This window comes from Carettochelys insculpta, chromosome 1 (assembly GCF_033958435.1).
Source record: "Carettochelys insculpta isolate YL-2023 chromosome 1, ASM3395843v1, whole genome shotgun sequence".
NCBI lineage: Eukaryota > Metazoa > Chordata > Testudines > Carettochelyidae > Carettochelys > Carettochelys insculpta.
The window spans coordinates 197,113,449-197,131,605 of NC_134137.1; the positions used below are offsets into that span (position 1 = coordinate 197,113,449).

At 40.9% G+C, this 18,157-nt stretch overlaps 1 protein-coding gene across 1 annotated transcript in view; it reads right to left on the reverse strand.

Annotated features, from left to right (window-relative positions):
• Positions 1-18,157, reverse strand: part of ROBO1 (roundabout guidance receptor 1) — a 1,118,017-nt gene that overhangs the window by 1,096,941 nt on the left and 2,919 nt on the right. The window lies entirely within an intron of this gene.

The window sequence follows — 18,157 nt, forward strand, 5'->3', positions numbered from 1 at the left end:
CCTCATTAGCATGCGGGCAGCCACAGCACTTCGAAATTGACTCAGCTCGCTGCCACGCGGCTCGTCCTGACGGGGCTCCTTTTCGAAAGGACCCCGCCTACTTTGAAGTCCCCTTATTCCCATCTGTTCATAGGAATAAGGGGACTTCGAAGTAGGCGGGGTCCTTTCGAAAAGGAGCCCTGTCTGGATGAGCCGTGTGGCAGCGAGCCATGTCAATTTTGAAGTGCCCCGGCCGCCCGCGAGCTAATGAGGCACTTAATATGTATTTCAGCGCTTCATTAGCAAACTTCAAAATGACCATTTGCATGGCCATTTCGAAGTTTGGGGCTAGTGTAGACATAGCCTCTGTCTCACTGATGTAAGTGCCCTACTACATCAGCATAACACCTACACCTCCATAAGCAGAATAGGGCTTACGTCAGCGTAGTCAGGGTGATGCCATGTCTGTGTAGACATTTACGCCATCGGCTTACACTGTAGATTACTTTACTTTCTGTTGGCTGTCTTTTAGTTTCAGGGCTTCATGCTGGAACTCTGAAATTGATAAGATCCTGAAATTGATAAAAGTTAGATCCTGGCTCCCCACTACCAGCCAGGCTGCATTTACCCAGCTAAGTGACTGCCCTCCCCAACCCCCCAGCTGGGACAGGACAGTGAAGAGGGGGAACTTGGGCTTCTGGTAATACACTGCACAAAGCTGAGAACTCTGCTGTCAGCCCCCTCACCCCTGCCCCCACCACTGCCCTTTGACAGAAGCCCTCATTGTGAGGATCTAATTTAGGTCCACTTAAATCGACAGGGTAGACATGCAGTTAGACAGTGCCTAATGACATCTTTACCAGGCACTTTCCAAGGAAGCAAGAAAATACGCCCCTATCCAAAGTGCTTCTGATAAATAACAAAGGAATAAAGTCAAACAAATAATGGAAAGAAGGCTTATCTAGAAAGGACAAGAGATGGGCGGATGGACGTGAGTGAGTGAATGGAGAACGAATAGTTATTGATTAGACTAATCTCTCACTGAAGACAGTGGCAATGTTGCTTAGTTAGAGAATGAAGGATTGGATCCATAATTATTTTCTGGTTTTTGTTTTGAGGTTCTTTTGGATTTGGAAGCCCCTTATACACAATACATTTATAAAATAGCACTCCAAGGCCATTTCTACACATGCCACTTTTTCCAAAAGTGGCTAATAAACATCCTGAAAAATGTTAATGAGGCACAGATGTAAACTTCCTGTGCCTCATTACCATACGGTCACATGATTTGGGGTCTGGAAGAAGTTATTCCAGATTCCAAAACAGCATGTAGAGGCATGGCCCCTGGGGGATCTCCTGGAAGGAAATCCTCCTTCTAGAAGCCCCTTCTTCCTGAAAATTTCAGCAGGGGGTGGGTGCTGAAAGCAGAGGTCTCAGCTCTGTGCAGCTTATCACCAGGAAGATTTCAGGAAGAAGGGGCTTCTGGAAGGTAGACTTCCTTCCAGGAGATCCCCGGGGGCCATGCCTCTGCATGCTGTTTTGGAGTCTGGAAGAGGTTCTTCTGGACTCCAAATCATGTTACCATATGCTAATGAGGCTCCATGAGTTTACATTCATGCCTCATTAGCATTTTTGGGCCATTTATTAGCATGCTACTCTTGGAGAAAGTGGCATGTGTAGAAACGGCCAAAGAGAATCATGATAAAGGATTAACAAAACAAACAAGCAGCCCCGTAGCACCTTAAAGACTAACAAAATAATTAATTACTTATTTGTTTTGGTAGAATACAGACTAACATGGCTACCTCTCTGTTACTAAAAAGCACTAAACTAAATTACTACTTTGCTTAATTTATGCTTGTAAAGAACATACTCCAACTTAATTCAATAAGTCTTAACTTTATGTTCAAACTCTATTAAAAGTGGATGTTATTTACAGAATCACAAAATCACAGGGCTAGAAGGAACCTCAGGAGGTCATCTAGTCCAGCCCCCTGCTTCAAGCAGGATCAACCCCCACTAAGTCATCCCAGCCAGGACCTTGTCCAGCCAGGACTTAAAAACCTCAAGGGATGGAGAATCCACCACCTCTCTAGGCAACGCATTCCAATGCATCACCACCCGCATGGTGAAGTAGTTTTTCCTAATATCTAACCTACACCTCTCCCTCTTCAACTTCAGACCATTACTCCTTGTTCTGCCATCTGACACCACTGAGAACAGTTTCTCACCCTCCTTTTTAGAGCTCCCCTTCAGGAAGTCGAAGGCTGCTATTAAATCACCTCTAAGTCTTCTCTTCTGTAAACTAAACAAGCCCAAATCCCTCAGCCTGTCCTCATAGGTCTTGTGCTCCAGCCTCTTGATCGTTTTTGTTGCCCTCTGCTGCACCTGCTCCAGCAAATCCACATCCTTTTTATACTGGGGGGCCCAAAACTGGACACAATATTCCAGATGTGGCCTCACCAGTGCAGAATATAGAGGAATAACTACTTCTCTAGATCTGCTCGAAATGCTCCTCCTAATGCACCGTAGTATGCTGTTAGCCTCAAGGGCACACTGTTTACTCATATTCAGCCTTTCATCCACCATAACCCCTAGGTCCCTTTCCATCATAGTGCTGCTGAGCCAGTCGGTCCCCAGACTGTAACAATGCTTGGGAGTCTTCTGTCCCAGGTGCAGGACTCTACACTTCTCCTTATTGAACCCCAATAAATTTCTTTTGGCCCAGTCCTCCAATTTATCCAGGTCCCTCTGGATTCTCTCTCTACCCTCCAACGAATCTACCTCTCCCCTAGTTTCATGTCATCTGCAAACTTCCTGAGGGTGCAATCCAGTCCCTCATCCAGGTCATTAATAAAGATGTTGAATAACACAGGCCCCAGAACCGAGCTTTGCAGCACTCCACCGGAAACAGACCGCCATCCAGATATTGAGCCATTGACCACTACCCATTGGGCCCAACCATCATGCTAGCTTTCTATCCATCTTCTAATCCAAGGATCCAAACCATATTTCCTTAATTTATGGACAAGAATGTTGTGGGAGACCATATCAAAAGCCTTGCTGAAGTCAAGTTATATCACATCCACTGACTTCCCTATGTCCACAGAGCTTGTTACCTCATCATAGAAGCTAATCAGATTAGTCAGGCAGGACTTGCCCCGGTGAATTCAAGTTGGCTTCTTTTGATCACTTTCCTGTCTTCCAAGTGCTCCAAAATGGATTCCTTGAGGATTCTCTCCATTATTTTCCCAGGGACTGAGGTAAGGCTGATGGGTTTATAGTTCCCTGGATTGTCCTTCTTTCCTTTTTTAAAGATGGGCACTACATTTGCCTTCTTCCAGTCATCCGGTATCTCCCCTGATCTCCAAGAGTCTTCAAGGATAATGGCCAAAGGTAAAGCAATGACCTCTGACAATTCCCTCAGTACTCTGGGGTGCATTAAATCCAGACCCATGGACTTGTGCACATCTAGTTTTTCTAGATAGCTCAGAACTTGTTCCTTCCCCACAAATGGCTGCCCTCCACCTTCCCATACTGCATTGTCTAGGACCGTCATGAGGAAGTTGACTTTGTCCGTGAAGACTGAGGCAAAAAAAGCATTGAGTACTTCGGCTTTTCCTGCATCATCTGTCACTAGGTTACCTCCCTCATCCAGTAATGGCCCCACACCTTTTCTGATAACCTGTTTATTGTTAACATGCCTGTAGAAACCCTTCTTGTTCCTCTTCACATCCCTTGACAGCTGCAGTTCCAATTGTGCTTTCACTTTCCTGATTACTGCCTGGCATTCTCCAGCCATATGTTTATACTCCTCCTTAGTCAACTGTCCACATTTCTGTTTCTTGTATGCATCCTTTTTGAGTTTAAGCTGACTAAGGATTTCCCTGTGAAGCCAAGCTGGTTGCCTACCATGTCTGCATTTCTTACTACACAGTGGGATTGTTTGTTCCTGGGCCTTCAGTAAGTCTTCTTTAAAATACTGCCAGTTCTGTTCAACTCTTTTCCCCTTCATCTTCGTTTCCCAAAGGATCCTGCTCATCCGGTCTCTCAGGGAGTCAAAGTCTGCTCTTCTGAAATCAAGGGTCTCATCTTTCTCAAATGACGTTCTCATCACTTCCCACTTACTGACCCAAAATGTTCAAAGACTTAATGTGTAAAGCACTAAACAGAAATATTTAATGTAAACAAAATTCAAGTACTACTGATCCCTTAAAAGTTAAAAAACTAAAGGCCAACTACAGGAAAAAAACAACAAAAAAAAGCTAATTTTTAACACAACGTAAAATAGCTGCCTATCAATCTTCCCCATGAGACCTTCAATGTTCATACTACCTTAGCCTGAAGATCCAATTATCCTCCAACATTTGCTGTTCCACCATGCTGAGATTATTCACCAGCCCTCCAGTTAAACTATAATAAAAGGTCTGTAGTTACATTTACACTCGGAGAAATAAGGTATATGTGTTAGCATCACAATCACCTCCTTTTGAGATACATGTAATAAACACAGTGCAGTGACACTTCAGACTACTTGGTGCTATTTTTTCCAATCAATTTACATTATACATTGGCATATTATTCATTATCTATAATAAATACTGTTGAGCTCAAAATGTTGTATGCTCTGTAGACATAAGAAACAATCCTTAGCCCTTAAGGAGCTTACAATTTGAGGACCGTGTCCTCCAGTAAGGAACATTTGGGTGAACCCTATGCCCATTCAGAACTCTGTCTAAATCAACATTGCTCCATAAGGAGGCAGGGGTCTGACCACAAAGGACAACTCCGAATCAGAGCTTAAAAAAGTGGAACCTTATTAATCCCTACACATTGCTGGCAGACCCTTGCTAACTTTGAGAAAAACTTAAATGGCACAGATGACACTATAACAAATTTCTCATTGCCTATGCTGTGCTATCTTTACAAAACTAAAATATAGTACATTTTGCTGTATAATATGAAGAATGTTTTTAACAACTCCAGCTAGCAGAATTTGTATCCTGGTTACCAGCAAACCCCTACAACTTGAGATAAGGGAATAATTTCATTAGCTGGCATCACTATGTGAGGACCTTCCACTAGAGAAGGATACAAAACACACTTTACAGGAATACTACAGAATCCCAAACAATTGTAAAACTAAACAAGAAAAAAGCAGTTCTTAAAATTTTTTTTTTAAAAATACATGCAATATTCTGACTTTCTCACTGTTTGTACTTTACCAATTTGCAAAATCCATAATAACAGGCCTTAAAATTCTTAGTGATTCTACACATTCCATTAAGTTATTGTTGTGCAGTTTGTGCCTCCAAACTTGCTACTCTACTTTTCACACTACTGCTATGTAGTGTCCTTTACTGGTACACAGAGACAAAGTGGAAATGTTGGAGTATGTTCAGCAGTTCAGTTGCTGCTCCTTTCTATACCCATTTTCCCTCAGAGATAGTTCTCCTGATTGTTCCCATTTTTCCATTATCTCCATCTCTCTCCCTATCTTACAAGTCCTTGGCTTTCTGCTGAAACAACAATGTTGCTGACTTCTTGTGATAAAGGTCCAATATACACATGTTGTTGCATCTTCTTCAATGGTGGAGGAGTCAGGAGACTGAACAGTCTTCTTGTTGTTTTGACCAGGTATTTGTGACTTCCTCTGTAAATGCTCAAAACCCCTCTTTCATAATAATTCACGTGTCCTAAACCCTTTGCTAACTCTGCTGATGGAAACATTTTGTTAACTTTTTCTTCCAAAAAATATTTTAAAATATCAGTGCCGTTGCTATCTTAAGCAATAGTAAGAGTCCCTGTCAGATTTTCTGAAACTAGTGATTTTTGGAACAGTATACTTTAATAACTATATACTATATAACTATATATAACAGTATACTTTAATAGCTATATAGCTTTTCAACCCAATAGTACCTTAAACAGTTCAAACTAGACTAAGGTTTGCAATTTCAAACGCCTTTTCCCCCCAGATGTTCCAGACAGATATGACTAGAAGACTGCAAAATTCCCATTAAAAGGAAAATTATGATGCTCCATTAACTATGGAATCACTACCAGAGTTTCTGTAAAATAATCACTTCTATATATAAGCATAAGTAGATTACACACAATCTGAAAAGACACAAATCACTCAGAACGCATCTACACTACAGTGATCTTCTGAAAGATGATCTTCCGGAATATCTTCTTTTGAAAGAGCACATCTACACAGTAAAAAGTGGATCAAAAGAGCAATCTGCTCTTTCGAAAGAGAGCATCCACACAGCCCTCACTCTTTCAAAAGAATGGGCCAGGGATCAAAAAATCTGGCACCATGAGGACTGCCCTTTCGAACAAATGGAACCTGGAACATCTGCATACACTTTTTTTGGAAAGACAATCTTGTCTCCACCCCTATTTCATCCCCTTCAATTAACTTGGCAAAGTAGCTGTGACATCTATAGACCTTGTACAGTTTACTCCCTCTCTGTGGAAGCAGAGAATTCCTTTCAGGATACTTGGTACAGTGCAGCAATGTAGTCCATGTGGAACGTAAACTCACCTTCTAGCTTTATAATAAAGAATGACAACAAAATTAATATAATGCATTTCTCCTTCACTACTGTGTAACATTACCTATTCCAGCACTAGTAAAATCAGGATGTTTTTCTTTAGTATAAACTTGTAAATGGTTGATTATTGTCAGTAAATACATGAAATAATTTTATTGCAGTAGAGTATATAAATAGGTACAGAAAAAAATCGTGAGTACTATCAAAAGCATCATATGTAAGGAAATTAATAGATAGATAGATAGATAGATAATGCAAGTCACTAAAGTAGTCTAAGTAAAGCTAACTTGTAGAAAGTCTTTTTTCCCATCTTAAGGAAAGTTGGAAGACACTGAATTTGCAGCTAATCTAGGCTTTTTATAAATATATTTATAAAACACGTCAAATAATAAAAAAGGGCTTTATGTAGATCTTATTGTTTTTACAGTAACAGATTTAAGAGCATTTTTTTGCAAAGAAAAATGTATAGCAGCTTAACTTAATTAAAAATACAGAATTACTGAGGGAAAAACTAAACTTCAGCCAGCTCCTGCTCCTTTTCAAGACTGTAGGGGTGCGTCTACACTAGGAACTAACTTCAAAATTAACTCCAAAGTTAGGCACTACTTTGAAGTATCCAGCATGTTGAAATATCCTCACCTGAGGTGATTGATATGTCCCTGGCCATGGGCTGTGGTGTCTGTGTGTTCATCCCCACATTTTAACCAAAAGCCTTGGGAACTAAGCATTTTAACATCTATGTTATTTAATTCATGACTTTATTCCCTATCAAGCCCATAGGAGTACTCTATAAAATCTACTGTAAAAAATCCCCTTTGAAAAACACCATATAGAACTGTCTAGAATGAAGTAAACAAGAATGACAGTTAGAAAATGACAGTTGGTGTAAATATTAATGAGGGGCAGTTAATATGTATAAGTGACAGTTTGAAATCCTAATAGTTAGTTGGTTAGTTTTGGATACCTACTAAATATGTAACATATAGCTTTCCTCGGTTGCTATGGCAACCAAAATGCAACATGGACTTCAAACACGTCCTCACAGGTCCTATAATGTTAGGAGCTTGAGGCCCTTGCTCTCACTCCTTCTGGGGACCTGGACCTGGACTGAGCTGAAATCACTAAAGAGCTGAAGAAGAAAGAAGAAAAGAAAGTGGCAAGCTTCGTGTCAGTTGTCGTACCCCAGGCGCCAAGGGACGTTGAAGACCCGAAGAGGACGCCTTCAGGAACTCGGACTTTGCCCCCATAGTCATCGAGGGACAAAGAAGAGCTCCTGATTGCAGCCATTTTGAAGGCTCCGGTTTTTCCCGGAGGGTTTGTTCCGGCAGGCGACGTCGCCTAACGAGCGTGAGCCCTGTGACAGGGACAAACCGCAGCAGCGGTCCTGCCCTTCTCCTCCTCGACCGTTGCCGTGGCCGGTGGGGAGAACTAAGGCTGTTCTGAAATCACTACAAATTTGCTTGTTTATTTGCAAATTTGTTACAGGAGGTTTTTGTATCCCCACATTGGTTCTTTTCCTCCTGGTTCTTTTGTTCAATCCTCTTTCCTGTCAGGCCTAGCGCGGCGCTGTAAAAACGCGCCTGTGCAGCCATACTCTCCTAGCTCCTGAAAGAAGCGATTGCAGGCCCAGCGCCTGGAAACAGAGCTAAGGAAGGAGAGGTAACAATCAAATGTAATGACCTGGTTAATGTGTGTATTTTACATGTGTTGTTGTGTCTTTGCTTGCTGCTGGATGTGCGAACCAATAGCAGCAACACATTATAAGTGGTAGGCTGGGACTGCCCCAGTTCTGCTAACACAATCTGAACAGTGTAACCCTTTGTTTCTACTAGCCCATGTAAAGCACAGGGGGCGCTATTTATAGCCAGCCCGATATATCTTCAACCCTCAGAGTATTCTAAAAGCATAATTTACTTTGCCAGTAAGAGGCAAGGATTAATTTGACTGGCCCGTAATAGAGACGGATATTGTATCTGGAAACTACCGTGAAAGGTGTTTCTTACCTTGGGCTAGCTGTTTATCTGGCAGTCCAATATAGGGAGTCATCGTAAGAGGTGACCCCAAACCTCGGGAGCTGTCGTAGGAGGCGGTCCCATTCCATCTGCTCCCCCCTGTTCGAGAGGGAGGTTGAGCGCCCCGATCGTCATAAGAGGAGATTCCGGAATTAGGGTTGAGAGCCTTGTGGCTCTCCCCCCTGCCTGTGAAGGAATAACTCCCTGCAGCAGGTTAGTTCTTATTCTTTGCCATTAACTGACACCTCTATAAAAGAGGATTGTGTAATATTGTGCTTTAACTACTTTCCCCTTGCAGCACTCAGCAAAGATGTCATGGGATTCCTGGGATTCGCTGTAAGTAGTGGGACATTTTGAGGGTGCTGCTCATTGCAGCTTTACATAATTCAAGGGCTGGTGTCATAAGTAGACAAACTCTGTGCTAAAAAACTAGTAGAGGAAAGGGAAAACCTATAATCTGTCAATTTAAGTTTATCCTCGTGTGTAATTCCTCTCCTGTTAATAAATTCCTCTTGTGTTTGCACCTTTAAAGGGACTCATTCGTTCTTTCAGGGCGGACAGTGTTCAGCACCATTTCTGCGGATCCTATCACAACCCTGTAAACCCCATTGTGAGCGACCACTGTGTACACCGCGCTGGGTTGCGGGGTAAAATCCAGTGAGACACTCTACCAGCATCACTAAGGGTGTGGTTAGGTGTCTCGGGGCAAAAAATCAAGAAAAATTTAAATTTAGTGTCATGCCTCAGTTTCCACTAGTGCACGCAAATTGTTCATTGTGCTTCACAGCACTGCCCTCCGCGATACAGCTGAGAGTCTACATGCATTTTCCCTTACTTTGAAGTTAACTTTGAAGTAGAGAGCCCAACTTTGAAGTCTTTACTCCATTCCTGGGAATGGAGTAGTGCCCTACTTAGAAATTAAACTTTGAAGTAGGGTGTGTGTAGATGCTCAACTTTGAAGAGTTGCTTACCTTGAAATTGTACTTTGAAGTAAGCAACTTGTTATTTTGCTAGAGTAGACCCAGCCTAGGAGTACTGTCATTTACTTGAATGGATGCTGGATCAGGCCCTTAATTTATAACTCAGACAAAAAAATTTATATTAAGCTGGAGTTGAGACTACATATCAGTAATTTAAGCTATTGAATTTATCCCAAAAATAACCAACAGAAACCCAGGAAAATCAAAGTTAAGAGTGAACTTAAAAGAAGGTTAGACATGGTAAAGGGTGGAAATGCACAATTAATACATCCAAAGAACCTTAACTTTTCCCTGTAGTGATGACATTTTTAATACATTATACTATTTCATATCAGCATTCATCTGAAAAAGTTTATTTTCCTCAGAGGGTCATAAAATGATGAAGAAAAGGTTTTTGGATACATTACATGCACTCTTCTAGCCAATACTATTTTTGGATTTTTTAAACTAAATTTTTAAGAGCTGGTTCTTCCGTCATTCTAGTGAAGTCTTTTAGGTGGACAAAGACAAAAGATCTGCTACTAAAAGGCTTGGGCTGAATATTTATTCTCCGTGTTCCACTACCATAAGAGAAAGTGCAGATTGGTGTGAATAGTGCATAAAAGGGGATTCCAAATGGGATTCAAACTTTTGGCATCAGGCATCTCTGGCACTCTTCAGATGTCGCTGTTAAGGTGCTGGTGATTAGGTGGTTAAAAAAAATAATGTAGTATTGTTTTTCAACTGAAAAATCAAAACAGGGGTGTTTCCCAGCTCTTCTTTTCCTGCAGTTGATTCAGTTTTGAGAAAGCTTTTGGAAAAAGTTTTACTAATGACTATGATCATTACTACGACTACCTTCTATATTAAGGTATGCTAATGTATAATAGATACCTTAAACACTGAATCACTCCAAAGCATATAGTGAACAAATATGAGAATGTCTCGCAGCCTAAAACCATTGTGTAGGCTAAGATACAACTTGAAGGTTTTTCCCCCTCATTCTCCCCTTCTCTTATTAGTTTCAGAGGAAACATTACTAGCTTTTCATAATCTGGGCATTAACGACTACAGCTGAAAAGTGCATATTTTTCTCCACAGTCTGCACACTCAAATCTGAACAGGAAGCTGCAAGAAACAATTATAATGCAAATTTTTGCTTTATTCCCAGCAGGAGTTCACTGATTGATTTCTTCACTGCATGAACTGCAGGTAGTGGTACATTTTAGCTTTCTTTGTTTTTATATTATATTTTTATTTATTATTAATTATTATTGTTATTATTTATTATTATTATTATTATTATTATTATCATAATCATCGACTGTGTGTGTGTATATAGCAAACAATATAGTGTAGGGGTTTGGTTTGGTGTTGCTGTGTTATAATCCAAGAGCTGACTTTTTAAAATTACACAAACTATTGGCCAAAACATACTCTCAAGGACAAGCTTACAGCTTCCTTTTACAGCATGAATACTGATGTGAGTATTTGTGACCATAATTTGGCTTTCTGCTATTAAACATTATGGCTGATATTTTTATACTCAAAGTCAGCAATTTAAATCAACATTTCCAGGGCAGCCATAACCCAGGCCCTTTGCACATAAAGTTAAGGTTTTCTGTATCACTCTTCATGGCACTAACTGTAAGATATAGTATAACTATGAAAGGTAGGTTTTTAAATTTAGTATTATGTGATTGCCTATTTATTTCATTTTGATTCCATATCATATTTGTTCAATCTACCAGAAACCACCAGTATCTACCCAACACCCTGTTGTGACTTCTCAACATGGGTTCATAGCATGCTGTGCTCTTTCATTCTCATTCATCATTACCAGATATGCCGCATCCAACTGTGGTGCATTTGAGATGTACACTTACAGTAGATCTCATGTGGGTCAGTTTTACAGGTGGTGATAAATGAAGAGGACACAGCCCGACTTTCAAAATGTGGCAAGAACATTTACACTTAGTAAAATAGGAACATTTTATAAGGAATTGGAGTGAGTCTATAATGCCATTTTTACCAAGCTAACTTTTGAAATAGAACTACACTTTGATGGAACATCAATGACTTACATACACAATCATTATTATCACTTGATTTTCTTATTTTGGAATGGCAACACAGTGGATATTACACCATACTGTCAGTCAAGAGAGATGGGTTCCAATATTGGCCTGCTGGGTGGCCTTAGACAAGTCACTTCACTTCTCGGTATCTCTGTTTCTGATCTCATCCTTAAGTTTTCCTTGTCTGTTTAGATGGTAACCTCTTCAGGATAGGCACCATCTCTTACTATGCATTTGTACAGTGTCTGGCTGCTAGGCACTACAAGAACACCAATAATAAATAATATTAATAACTTTGTATATATGAACTCAGTATATTCCATTTATGACACTTTTGCATTCCACGTCAATAGTTTCTTTTTAAATTAAAGATGAAGCAAAAAGGTCTCTGAACATTAGTGTATGATCTCTGGATGTACAATCGCACAGCCATAAAAGTGTACCAAACTATCTATTTGAAGGTATGATAAATAGATCACATTCAAAGTAAATTTCTTCTGCTTTCAGGTTCGGAACCTCAGAAAGCATGATGCACTAAAGGGACAACAGTGAATTGTTGTAAAGGGCACAAACCTAGGCCACCAGACCTTTAGACTCTTTCAGATGCTACCTTAAAGATTAGAGAAGGTCTGTTGTGACAGAAGGAAGACAGGAAATTCCATTTTCACATCTTATCCTCACTGTACCCCTTCTGCTTACTTCCGCTCCCTGAAGATCCCTCTATGTGAGCAGTATGCTGAACCTCTCCATTTGCAAATGGTCACCACCAGGGCCTCAGTGGCCACCTGGGCTATTGATCCCCCCACCCCTTCCTCTAGTCAGCAGTAATAACTGTCTGACCAAGGGACTGAGGGTTCAACACAAAATGTCTCACCTCTGCATGTAGCCACTGAGTACAGAGATGGGAAATATCCCACTACTTGTGTCCAAAGAGAGAAAAAAAAAAGTGGCAAGATACTAGAAACTGAGATAAACTGAGTGCCTGGAAAGGACCAATTTCTCTGGAGTGGAGGATGGAAAGACTGGGGTGGTGTAGATGTCCTAATTGCTTGGGATGAGAGGAGGGAAACCACCCACTGAAGAGGGAAATTTAAAAAAAAAAAAAAGTCAATTTCCTAAAAAGAGACTCCTACAGAAAGATCGTTTCATGGGTGGATTAGTTTGCTGGAGGCAGAGGACAAATTGCTTACAGGGAGAGAGAATTAATACAGTAAAGAGTTTGTAGTGGATGGATTGCAAGTTAGTTATTTGCTGGGGAAAACAGTAAAGGGATGGTCTGGGGAAAAAATTTTATTGGGAACTAGCTGGGGGAAAGTGGTAGAACCACTTGAGTGGTGAGTCTGAGTAGAAGGCAGTGAGAATACAGGACTGAAAGTAGAGGAGGGAGTCTTTGAAGCAATTCTGGACTGATGAGGCTGAAAAGGCAAAAGCAGCGCCGGAGGTTGTAGGCAGGACAGAGGATGGGTTAGGACAGATAAGTGACTGGAGAGGAGTCTAGCTGAAAGAATTAATAGTAGCTGAAAACTGACGGTGTTCGAGATACAGTAAAAGCATTGGGTGCTGAGAACTGATAGGCCTGGAGACCAACAGATGGATAGACGGAGAACAAGAGATTGATGGATGAAGAAGACTGGGCATGGTAAGTACACATCAAAGGGTCAGGTGGAACAGGCTATGGGTTGTTTAAAAGGAGAATGGGGAAATATTCCCTGTGTGTTTTATGGCAAAGACACCAGTGCTTGAAACCTCAGATTTTCATTGCATGATCTGTGTTTAATATACCAATAGTGATTCTAAAAATGCAAACCAATAGCAAGTAAATGTTAAAATCCTGAACATTTTCCATTGTAAGACTGTTCTTAGCAAATTTGTCAAAATGTAATCATCCAGGCAAAAGTTTTCTGTGCCAGATATCTTCCTTGGCATAAACTTTTTGGAAAGTTTCAGCAAAAATGTTTTATCACATCCAAAAATGAGGTATTGAGAAAATTTTGTTTTACCAATAATCGAAGATTCTCATCACTCTTTCATTGTGGAGCTATCGCATCTCCATGCTTTGCAGAAGTGATTTGATGTTTGGAAAGTAGGTTGCACTGGGGTCAGATGGATGCCAAACTGACTCTAAATTGGCTACGTCAGAAAACAGGGACAGAAGGCCTTATAACTACACCAACACATTCTCCTTCAGAAGCAAATATTAAACCCAGGATTCCTGAAACTCATTGTACTTCTGTTGTCTTGCAAATAGCTGGGACCCCCACTGGCCATATAAGTGTCTCATCTTCCTTTTGAAACTGATCTGCATAACAGATAACAACCACACTCCCCAACTTAAACTCCACACTCAGAGGCTGGAGGAGCTGTGGGAGTCACACTTGGGGCAGTGGGGGAGATGCAAACAAAATGAAAACTGACAAATCAGCCACATAGCACGGAAGGTGGAATAAAAGAGGGGGAAGGGTGGGCTGGGCGAAAATTACTTACAGCAAGAGTCTATTGAGTGGCTTGCCTGGGATGGCTACAAATATCAAAGGTGCAGAAGCTGTCTTTATAATGCATAATTGCTTCTCTATTGATAGAGACAGCTGCTGGATGTGACAAGTTTAAGAAGCTGTAAGTGGTTCCTTTAAGAGCCACATACAGTTCCGAGCTGCTGGCCACCCATAACAATTCTAATCGGGACCCATGTTTGGGTCATGACCCATAGGTTGAGAATCCCTGATCTAAACTTTCCAAACCTACAGTGGTCAGTGTCATGATTGAATTCAGTTTGACACAAATCAGACATTAGGAATTTGAACACATTTAAACCTGTAAGTGAGCATTCAGCTTAGCACTTCATAGTATCCATCACTCAATGGCGTGCATTCTAAAACAAAGAGACTTTACCACCAGATTACAAAGGGAGACATCTGAATTAGAATTTATTTTCAAGTTTGATACCTATCACCTCAGATTCAACAAAGATATCAATTACCTTACGCATTACAAGCACAATTTTCCCACCTTTGATATTCGCAGTGAGCCCAGGCATCCCATTTAACAGACACTTGCAGAAACATTTTTTCTTCCCCCTTTACTTCTTCCTTCCTTCTGTACTATCCAACTGCTTCATCAGTTTTTATTTCATTTTTTCTGTCTTACTTTTAAATTCTCTTTACCTCAGTTATCAGGATTCTCCAGATCTGAAGAAGTGGGTCTGTCCCACACAAGCTCATCACCTAATCTATAATATTGTTAGTCTTTAAGATGCCACAGGACTGTTTTTTTGTTTTGTGAAGATACAGACTAATACGTCTACCTCTCCGAGTCTATAGCCTGATGGCTAGTGGATCTGCCTGGGACATAGGAGATGCAGGGCCCAAACCCCCTGCTTTAATCACTAGCTATACATACATAACTGAACTTCTTCCACAGGACTGAAAGAGATCCACATAACATCCCACAGCCTAGTGGTCAGAGCTCTCCCTTAAGTGGGGAACACCCATTCCAAACTTCTCTCCCCATCTAGCAGGGATGGAAATTGAATCTGACTCTCCTTCATTCTCGGTGAATGCTCCAGACATGGACTTAGTTTGTTCTTCCTCCAGATTTTAAAATGGAGTCTGATCTGATTGGCATGCTCACAGAATATCTATTAGATCAGAACCTATAGGCAAGATAGGCAAGGCAATGTGTAATCCTACCCTGGTTTGCAGATCATACTGTTGTAAGGCAACTATATCTCCCTGTCCCAAATATGGGACAGGGAGATGAGGGGGGAGGGATGGATCCTCCAAGCCCCAGGGATCTGGGAAGGAGAGAGCAGCTGCTGGCACTCCCCTGGGAGCCCCAGGGAAGCAGCAGCCACCAGCAATCCCCCGGAGCCCTGGGGAAGTGGCAGCTCCTTGTGCTCCCTGAGCCCTGGGGAAGTGGCAGCTGCCCACCCTCCCCCTGCTTCCTGGAGTCTCAGGGAAGTGAGGAGGAGGATGGCCCAAATACAGGACAATGTGTCCCTTTTAAAAAATAAGTTGGGACACCTTTGTGTTGCCCCAAATACGGGACTGTCCTGACCAATATGGGATGGATAGTCACTTTACACTGTTGGGAGGCAAGTGTCTGGATACTTTGATTGAGGCTGTAATGTTCATGACCACAGGCACAAACTTAGGCATGTAGGGATTTTTATGGGGAGGCAGAACTAGACTCCAACTGAGTTTACAGGGTTAGACAGCAGCTAAAGAGAAGTCTGAGGATCAAAATAGCACCTAGAACTGGGATTAAGAAAATCAGGGTTTTTTTTTCGTTTTTTTTTTTTTTCGTTTAGCTGGGTCCTACTGTCTCAGTTCCTCATCTGTGAAATGAAGATAATACCACCTCTCCCTACAGTGGTCTTGTAAAGATAAATTCCTTAACATTTGTGAGGCACCCATAGTAAAGCCCATGAGGAAATTCATAATTCTGTAATCCATGCAAGGTTTGAATGGTGTAAAGAAGGTAACAGGGCAGACATTCAGTGATGAGGAAAATAAAGAACTATTTACTATCTGCCTATTCAGGGAACTCATGCATTACCCGAGAAGTTTGCCACTTAAGTTGAGATGTCGTGTGCCTTTGCAAAGCAAACTCACCTTTGCAGTTTCACAAATTTAGCACAACTGAGTGCAGGGGTGGTCTCCATGTATAAATTAAATCTGCCTAGGGGCTGCTCTAATTTAGGACAGCTGCTGACAGCCCCAGGCTAACAAAGCCACAGCTGGAAGTAGTTACAGTGTACAGTTGTCCCAGCCTTCCTCTGGCCACATCTCTTTTTCCTATTATACGGGCAGCAGGAAGTGAGAGATAGCATAGGAGCTTTTACCCTGAGTTTTTATCACCGTCAGGAATATCATCCTTGCTTTGTGCATCTGGATACACTGGCTCCTTGTTCAGATGCTGTTGATGGTGGGGTGAAGTCGCTACTCTGCAATGGAGGACAGGGATGACTATATTTTGAATACAGAACTATAAAATGTCAAATTTAGTAACACTGGAGACATAAAAGTAACTTGCCAATAATTATTTTGTTTTCAACAGTTTTGGAAACTTCGTTGGAATTCAGATACATAACCTCACCGAGTTGGATATAAATGCAATCCAGTTAGTTGATACTCATTTTTACTAAAAATAGGGACTTATTCTCAAAATGAGTTAAATGTTTTCAGAACTGTTTTCACCAAAAGATAGATGAATTAGCATAGCATTGTATTTAAACCTCATAAAAGAGAGTCTACCCTACATAAGAGGGTCTACCTTTCTGTCATCCTATTATTCCCCACAGACAATGCTGAACATCTTAGATCAACCATAGAGGAGCCTATGAAGAATTTATGTAGAGAGATTCCCACATTATGTAGTGTTTCTCAAATAAAAATATAAGTCTGAATTCAGGCAATAGTAATTAATAAATAATAATTCTCACAGGGGAAGGCTACGCATGACATATAGGGAAGCATCCAATTAACATCCCATTTGCTAAAACATCAAGTCAGTCCCTTATACACAGTAAATATTGAGTACAAGCTTCATCCAGTATTTGACAGACACAGGGTTAAATCTCTTGTCTCTTTCTCCAGCAGCAGCATGAGACAGACCACAGGTGTCTTCACTCATTGCAGTGATTGCACTGTGGGATGCCTGGAAATGGGGGAGGTTTCAGCCAATTTACAACTGGTAATTATTCTCCATTAGAAAGAAGAATGAAAAAGTGCAGTCAGAGTTGGTTTGAAACTAGCAAGTCAACCAACAGCAAGAGCTCAACTGTATTTTAGATTGTTTGCGTGATCTGGGTCTTATGTCACTGATTTTTAGTTAGCAAAGCCACTGGAAGGAATGAAGATTTCTGTTCAAATGTTAATGACATGTTACCCCAGAAACACTTACAATAGTATCTGGGAGCATAAAATCCAGTTTGTGAATTGCAGCCTAATCTTGTTTAGTTGAGAGACTTTTGTCTGATGAAGGCTCACTCATTCAAAAACTTTAGTTTGCAGTGCTTTATCAGCATTATTCTCTTCCTCCTGCCACCCCGTTCCCAAATGATATGCATAATTCTGTACAGGTTTTATGTCAATGTAACTCCACTGACTTTAATAGAGTTATACCAGCATAAAATTTAAATAACACTGGAAAGAATCAGGCCTCACATTAGTAAGCCAGCTTCATTCCTCCATTTACAGCAGGAAAATCTTTATTTTCTTTCACTTACAAACTTATTCCAGCAAAATCTTATGCTTCCCAGGGCGCAGGAGATGAGCTTTGAGTGCAAGAAACCTTTTGTAATGCAGTGCATTTTGTCTACAAAGACCTGGATTGAGCTTATGCCAGCTGGTGGGGGAGCAGAATATCCACTCCTTCCAGCTACGGAATGCTGAGAGATTGTGCATACTACATAATATAAAGTTGTTGTTTTTCTCTTAAAACAAACCATCAACCCTCTCTTCACTGCTTAGGATAACAAAGAGTTGTATTAATTCTCTTTTTGTTTAAAGTACTACTTCCACATTAAACAACAACATTTGTAAATGAAAGCTGACTGATAAAATAAATAA